Below are 8888 nucleotides of genomic sequence, written 5' to 3'. Positions count from 1 at the left end.
ACGATTTATCGCGTGACCTCAAGAACAAAAGTAACTACTCACAAATGACAATCATTCTCAAGATCAAATGAGTATTAAATAGCATAATGGATCTGAACATATAATCTTCCACCAAATAAACCATATAGTAATCAACTACAAGATGTAATCAACACTACTAGTCACCCACAAGCACCAATCTATAGTTCCGGTACAAAGATTGAACACGAGAGATGAACTAGGGTTTGTGAGGAGATGGTGCTGTTGAAGATGTTGATGGATATTTCCCTCCCCAAGATGGGAGAGTTGTTGGTGATGATGATGACAATGATATCCCCCTCCGAGAGGGAAGTTCCCCTGGCGGAATCGCTCCGCCGGAGGGAAAAAGTGCTCTTGCCCAAGTTCCACGTTGAGACGGCGGTGATCCGTCCCGAAAGTCCTCTCCTTATTTTTTCTAGGTCAAAATGACTTACATACCAAAAGATGGGCACCAGAGGTGGGCCGGGCTGAGCACAACCCACCAGGGCGCGCCTGGGGGGCCAGGCGCACGCTGGTGTCTTGTGCTCGCCAGGTGGCCCCCCTCTGGTGGTTATTTCATCCAGTATTTCTTATTTATTCCATAAAGAATCCTCGTGAAGTTTCAGCTTGTTTGGACTTGTGCAGAATAGGTGGCCTGACGTACCTTTTCCAGGTCCAGATTTCCAGCTGCTGGAATTCTCCCTCTTTGTTTGTACCTTCCATAATATGAGGGAAAAGACATTAGAATTACTCCAAAAAGCATTATTATGCATAAAAACATTATAAAATAAAATTAGATAAACATGATGCAAAATGTACGTATAACTCCCCCACGCTTAGACCTCACTTGTCCTGAAGCGAAAAACCGAAATCAAAAAACAAGTCCACATGCTTAGAGAGAGAGGTGTCGATAAAAACAAAATTCGGACATAGAAGCATCATGTGAATTCTTATAACAGCAACAAACTTTAACATAAAGCTTTTATAATAGAAATTTTATCGTAGACTTCTCATTAATAAGTAACAATTCGTCACACTATCAAAGTATAAAGCATAAACTCTATTGGAAACCAACAAAGTATGTTCTCAGTCAACTTTGCAACTAGAATTCATCATCTTCTTAGGAAGGGTCACGTATCGAAGCCTTTAGGCAAGTGCACATAATCAACCATCATATAGTCTTCTATGATTGCTAACACTCACTGCACACACATGAGCAAAATGTTCAAACCGGACACATGGAAAGATAGGGGCTTATAGTTTCGCCTCCCAGCGTATTCACCTCAAGGGTGATATCAACAATAATAACTCATTCTACCCGTATTCAACTGGACATGTGTGAGATCATTCCTCACCACAGGATGCTTGCCAAAGGAGAAAAATAAAAAGGAATAAAGAGAAAAACTTTGACTCTTGCATAAAAGTAAAAGATAGGCCCTTCGCAGAGGGAAGTAGAGGTTGCCATGCACTTATTTGTCTGTATGCTCAACCCCTTAGTGCAAAAGAACGTCACATTATATTGCCCCTTGTGATAGCAACCTTTATTATGCAGTCTGTCGCTTTTATTTCTTTGCTATCACAAGTTCATACAATGCTCAATTTTCTCTTACACTAAATGATCTAACACTTTTAGAAGCAATTTTTATTGCCTTATTGCACCGATGACAACTTACTTGAGGGATCTTTCCCAATCCCTAGGTTGGTATGGTGGACTCTCGAAAATAAGATTTGGGTTTAAGGATTTGGATGAACAAGTAGTATCTCTACTTGGTGTGGAATTTTTGGCTAGCAAAGATAGGGGGCAAGCACCACATGTTGAAGGATCTATGACAATATAACTTCTATGTGAATATGAACAAACATAAATCATTATGTTGTCTTCCTTGTCCAACGTCAACAATTTTGGCATATAATATTTTGATGGGGGCACAATCACAAAACATCTCTAGGATAGTGTATTTGTATATCAATCTTCTCTTGCCTTATTAATTCTTTCATGAGTTGCAACATGGACCAATGCTATGTTTGTCAATCTCTAATAATGTTTTCTACTTATACTTTTCCTTATGTGGTGCCATCACCTACCATAAGATATAGCATATGATCTTTTTCATTTGTTTCCTTTCTTTTTATTAAAACATGAAAGTAAAGAAAGAAAAAACTCAAACTATACTTTATTATATATCTTGCACACAATTACAAGGATAGATCACTAAGAAAACTCCCGAAAAGAAAGGATCGAACTAAACTTTTATTCATCTAAAGCAAAAGATAACTATGGATCGAACTAAGATAAGTAAAGGCAAAAGATAGTGGGGGTGATACGATACCGGGGCACCTGCCCCAAGCTTGGCGGAAGCCAAGGGGAGTGCCATACCCGATAATCAATTTTCTCTTGGTGATGAAGAAGAAGGTGGTGGTGATGTAGAGATCTTTTCCTCGGGTTTCCATGGCAGAGGTCCACCATAATAAGAGGAGAAATGAGTCTGGCGGGTCCTATAACTGGCAGCCAAACTCATACCTTTAAACCTCACCTCATATTCAAAGACTTGGTTCCGGAGATCATAGATCTGGCTTTGGAGGAGGTTGATTTGCTCGTTGAGGGTGAAGACGATATCCTTCAAGGACTTGCCATCCACCTTGAGGTCACGAGTAAAGTCCGTGATCATGAGGTGATTGGCATTGAGTCCATGCCCCACCATCCCCTTGCACTGAAAGACCTCCTCTCCATAGCTTCAAGCCTGCCCCCCATGGTTCCCGTCCCCTAGGGACCTTGCACATCACGGATGTGCAGCACCCCCTCATGTATTCGGATGAACTGAGGGTGCTGCACCACCTCCCGAAAATATGGGTTGATGACGTTCTTGACGAACGTGTCCTTGGAGGAGCTTGAAGCGGCCATGGTACATGGGATCTGACAGAAAACAACAAGAAAAAGAAAACAGAAGATTTCTCCGTGATAAGGTGGTCAATAGGTTCGGGGGGTATATAAAGATTTTTTATCTTGGGAAACAAGCAAACGGGAGAAAAACAGAGTTAGGAAGGTACCCAAGGTGCGCACAACCCACCTGGGCGCGCCTGGCCTGGTGTATTGAGCCCACCAGGGTGACCTTCCCGTTTGTTTCTTATTTTCCAAAATGGATAGAAAATATTTTTGCAGATTTTTGGAGTCCGTTTACTTACCGTATCACGTACCTCCTCTTTTTCATGATTCTGGAGTGTTCCGAAAGGTCTCTTTTATGCGTTCTTCTGGTGTCATAGTTTGGATAATATTGCTTTCAACATTAATGGGCGTACCTGAGATATAATTCTTTATTCGTTTCCCATTAACAACCTTCGGGTTAGTACCTTCGACATTATTTATTTTGATAGCTCCAGATCGATAAACCTCCGGGATAACATAGGGTCGTTCTCATTTGGAGAGGAGTTTTCCTGCAACGAATCTGAAATGAAAGTTGTACAAAAGAACATATTCTCCAACTTTAAACTCACGCTTTTGCATTCTTTTATCATGCCATCTTTTAACTTTTTCTTTAAATAACCTGGCATTTTCATAAGCTTGGGTTCTCCATTCATCTAAAGAGGTAATATCAAATAACCTCTTTTCACCGGCAAGTTTGAAATCATAGTTGAGTTCTTTGATTGCCCAATCTACTTTGTATTCTAACTCAAGAGGAAAATGACAAGCTTTTCCATAAACCATTTTATAAGGAGACATACCCATAGGATTTTTATATGCTGTTTTGTAGGCCCAAAGTGCATCATCTAATTTCTTAGACCAATTCTTCCGAGACCTATTGACAGACTTTTGCAAAATTAATTTTATTTCTCTATTGCTAAGTTCAACTTGACCACTAGACTAAGGATGATAAGGTGATGCAATTCTGGTTAACATCATAATTGGCAACCATTTTATGAAAAGCACCATGGATAAAATGTGAACCACCATCAGTCATTAAATATTTAGGGACTCCAAACCTCAGGAAAATAACTTCCTTAAGCATTTTAATAGAGGTGTTGTGATCAGCACTACTACTTGGAATAGCTTCTACCCACTTAGTAACATAATCAACAGCAACCAAAATATGTATATACCCATTAGAGGAAGGAAAAGGTCCCATGCAATCACATCCCCAAACATCAAATGGTTCAACAACAAGTGAATAATTCATAGGCATTTCTTCATGCTTACCAATATTACCTATACTTTGACATTCATCAAAAGATAAGACGAACTTACCGGCATCCTTGAAGAGAGTAGGCCAATAAAATCCAGATTGCAATACCTTGTGAGCAGTTCTGTCTCCCGCATGATGTCCTCCATAATCTTCGGAGTGACATTTCCGTAGGATTTGTCCCTGCTCATGCTCAGGTACACAACGTCTAATAATACCATCTACTCCTTCTTTATAAAGATGTGGGTCATCCCAAAAGTAGTGTCTTAAAATATAGAAGAATTTTTTCTTTTGTTGGTATGTAAATCTAGGTGGTAAATATTTAGCAACAATGTAATTAGCATAGTCAGCATACCAAGGATTGTTATGAGAAACATTTATTGCAGCTAACTACTCATTAGAAAAACTATCATCAATAGGAAGTGGGTCATGAAGAACATTTTCAAGCCTAGACAAGTTATCAGCTACGGGGTTCTCAGCTCCCTTTCTATTAGTGATATGCAAATCAAATTCTTGTAGCAAGAGATCCCATCGAATAAGTCTAGGTTTAGCATCTTTCTTTTCCATAAGATATTTTATAGCAGCATGATCGGTGTGAACAATTACTTTTAAATCAACAATGTAAGATCTAAATTTGTCACAAGCAAACACCACTGCTAGAAATTCTTTTTTAGTAGTAGCATAATTCTGTTGAGCACTGTCTAGAGTTTTACTAGCACAATGAATAACATTGAGTTTCTTATCAACTCTTTGTCATAGAACAGCACCAACAACATACACTACAAAAAAATACTCTTCCGTGATGATACATGTTTGTCACAGTAGTTCACGTTTTCTGTCATGCATGTACATCCATAACGATTTTATGACAAAATAAAGATAGTCATACATGTGCTGTCGTAGAAGTGTTCCATGACATTACCAAAATTATCATCACAGAAGTGTCCACTTCCATGACAATAAATCACGCGTCACAAAAGTGCTTTCGTCAAGGGTGACCGACACGTGGCATCCATCGTAACGGAACGTCATTAAGCTATCGGGTCCGGTTTTGGATCCAATAACCCGTTAACAGCCCCGACCAATGGGGATTTTCCACGTGTAAAATCATCATTGGCTGGAGGAAACACGTGTCGGCTCACCGTTGGGACAGATGTCATTCACTCATTGGACACAAAGCGCCTATGATACGTCGACACGTGGCCACTACTAGGAAAAGGGCTATAGATGGAATGGACACTAGTGGCGCACCTGTCATGTGGTGCGCCACTACTATATAGCAGTGGCGCACCATGTGCTGGTGCGCCATTAGAGTGGAAGACACTAATGGCGCACCTGGCACATGGTGCGCCACTAGTAACAAATATTTTTTTCCAAACATACTAATGGCGCATCATGGCGCGGTGCGCCATTACTAGTGCTAAATAGTAATGGTGCATCGGCCACATAGTGGGCCACTACTGTTGTTTTTTTTATTCTTTTTTTTTGCAAAACTACTAATGGCGCACCGTGGCACAGTGCGCCATTACTAGTTTAAACTAAACTAGTAATGGCGCACTGTGCCACGGTGCGCCATAGGAATATATAGCTTTTTTATTTTTTATTTTTTTTATATCCGGCCCCCTTGCCGCCGAGCACCCAGCCCCGCACCATCTTCCCCGCTACACCGGCCGCCGTTGCCGACCCCCCGCACCCTCCCCTACTCCACCGCCGCCGACGACCCACCACACACTCCCCCGCTCCACCGGCCGCCGCCGCCGACCCATGAACTCATGATATTTTCAAATAATAAATTTGATGATATTTTTTCATATTCATAAATATTTTCAAATAACAAATTTGATGATATTTTTAAAAAAACTCGTACTGTTTTTATAAAAAAATATTACTGTTATGATTTAAACAAGTTTGAACATATTTAAACACAAATAAATATCAAACTGCATTTTAAATGCATAAAAACAAAAATTGGGGAGCCTGGGAATCGAACCGAGGACCTCCTACTTTATGTGCTACGTGCCGACTAGTCGGGCTAGTGGGCGTGTTCTGATGGAGATAGGGTTAGGTGGGATGTAACCTGACCAGTCGGGCTAGTAACTAAAACAAAATTCTAATGGCGCACCAGGGGGAGGTGCGCCATTACAACCCTCCCCCACTCCACCTATTCCCCTCGCACTGTGGCCTCCCTCCCTCCCTCGCCAGATCCCCCACTCAATCCCAACCGTACGCCGCCGCCCACTCCGTTCGCCGCACCCGCACACCGTCGGTGACTCCACCCCCGCCGCCCCTGCGCCCCCCGAACGGGATCGGCCGAGCGCGCGCTGCCCGCTCCTCTCCTCCTCCCTCCGACGAGCGAGGGCCTCCTCCAGGCCCTGCAGCAGCCGGCGAGCGCGGCCCCGACGCACCCACCCCGCCTGCCCCTGCCGTCCTCCGCCACCGGCCCCTGCTCTCCTTCGACCGCGGCGAGCGAGGACCCGGATGAGCAGGTACTAAAGTATCCGCCTTTCCTCTCCTTCCGTTCGCTCCCTGCTGTCGCCTACTCGATTTCCCTTCCCTTCCCCAGTTCCTCGTCTCCGGCGCTGCCGCAAGCGCCATTCCAACGACCCCCCTTGGGCTCCGCTGCCGGATTCAACTCCTCAACCACCGCAGGACAGTGCAGGTACCCCAATCTCTGTTCATGTCTCAATGAAATCCATGCTGATAATGCTAGGTAGATCGACTGAGTGTAGCAATTGTGTGCCACCAATCCACTTTTCTGGAAAATACTTGCTAGAAAACCATCTGAAACATGTGATGCTTGCTACTGTATAATATAGGAGTATGTATGAAGAACTGCCACTTAATAGTAAGTATGAATTGTGTTGTACAAACTATGAATTGTGTACCCACTGCTCATTGGAGTATGAAAGTTGTCAGCAGTTGCTTATGCTAGAGAAGTACTCGTGAAAATTTAGCCGTACTCCAGTGAGTACTCCATGGAGTTACTTACTCCAGTAGCTTAATTAAGTGCAGTTGATTCACTTACTCCAGTAGCTTAATTAAGTTGCAGTAGTGCTTGTAAGTTTGCAAGTTTTGTGTACTGTACTGCTTGCATCAGTACTTTTGTGTAATCTGACCTATAAATTTTCCAAGCTCTGTTATGATGAGCAGAGTTTTTAGTTGCTACTTTTAGTTTCTCTCATTCGTTGGGAAAAGTTTTCCATGTTCTGTTATGATGGCACTATTGGACACATACAGTAGAGCAGCGTTCATAGTTTTTATACATTCAGTTACCATCACTGCTTGGGAAAGGACGAATTGCATGCATTCAGGTCTGCAGTTGATAATGTATCATCATAATTAAGTTCCTTCTTTTTGCCTGCATTGTTGTATGCTCCAATGAAGATCCAAATCTATCATCATAATGTAGGTGCTGTGTTGTGTGATTCTTCATGCTAAGAACTTCAGCTTTTTCAGTTATTGCACTTCTGCAGGTTTTGTGGGAGTGGTTATGTGTCATGCAAGACTTTGCAAGGATCAGACAGTTATAGTGAAAGGCTTCTGTATAAAGAAAAGAAAATGTGATCATGGTGAATGAATTATGTACACTAGTTAGAGCATTAGTGTGGTTTGCTGGTGAGAAGGGAATCAAGGGATGCACATTGTGGGGGTGATGCTTACTAACACTTTGACAAACAAATTCAGAATGTGCTGGACTATATGTTCATTGGTACTACTTGTGATGCTGCTGCTGTACTACTTGGGAATTTTGTGAACTTGTGATGCTGCTGCTGTACCCCGAGAGGCCCTTGAGTTTGCCTGAATGTCGATTAACTTCCGTTCCGGCAAATTCGGGTACTCCATATGTCCTATTTTCAGCAAAGGTCATGCTGAAATTTTCCGTGAATTTTTGCATGACTTTGCTAAAAATAGGACATATGGGGTACTTGCGACTAATGCATGGGCCGGGGTATCTTAGTACTTAGTTAAGTAGGATCAACTCCCCGCCATTCTTGCTCCATAGGTGGCAATAGAGCCAAGTGATTAGGCCCAACCTAGGGTGCCTCGGCATCGATAAACCCTAAATGATGAAAACTTAACGTAGCATTTAGGGTACCTCGGCGTCGACAAACCCCAAATGATGAAACCTTGGCTTCTATAGGGTGCCTCGGTGTTGATGAGAACCTAAATGAAACATAGTGAAACATAGTGAAACAAGCGCACGGTCGTGGGTTCGAGTCCCCGCTGGTGCATATTTTTTTGCTCACAATGAAATGGGTTCAGTTGAAGCAAAATTCAGTTAAAATAGCATCTTTAGTTCAAAAAAACTACTAAATGATCACAAAAACTTCTAGACAACATTCTGTATGATCTGACCAAAACTTGAACTAAATGATCACCAAAACTTGAAGGATTTTGCATCACATCACAACCATATGTGTTCTGCACCAGCATCATAACAATCACATAACTACATAACAAAAGCAAACTTGTTCATCATTACAAAAGCAAACTTGTTCAACATAACAAAAGAAAACTTGTTCATCATTACAAAAGCAAACTTGTTCAACATAACAAAAGCAAACTTGTTCAACCACATAACTACAAAATGAGACACATAATACCACAAACAACTCAATATCCCCAGTAGTAGGGTTCATCCCAATGATCCTCCGCCTCTTTCCATTGCTTCAAACCTTCTTTGATGGTTTCGATTTTCTTCCATGCCTCGTAGGT

Source organism: Triticum urartu, chromosome 3 (assembly GCF_003073215.2).
Source record: "Triticum urartu cultivar G1812 chromosome 3, Tu2.1, whole genome shotgun sequence".
In the NCBI taxonomy this organism is placed as follows: Eukaryota; Viridiplantae; Streptophyta; class Magnoliopsida; order Poales; family Poaceae; genus Triticum; species Triticum urartu.
Note: the sequence above shows the minus strand (reverse complement) of the source record.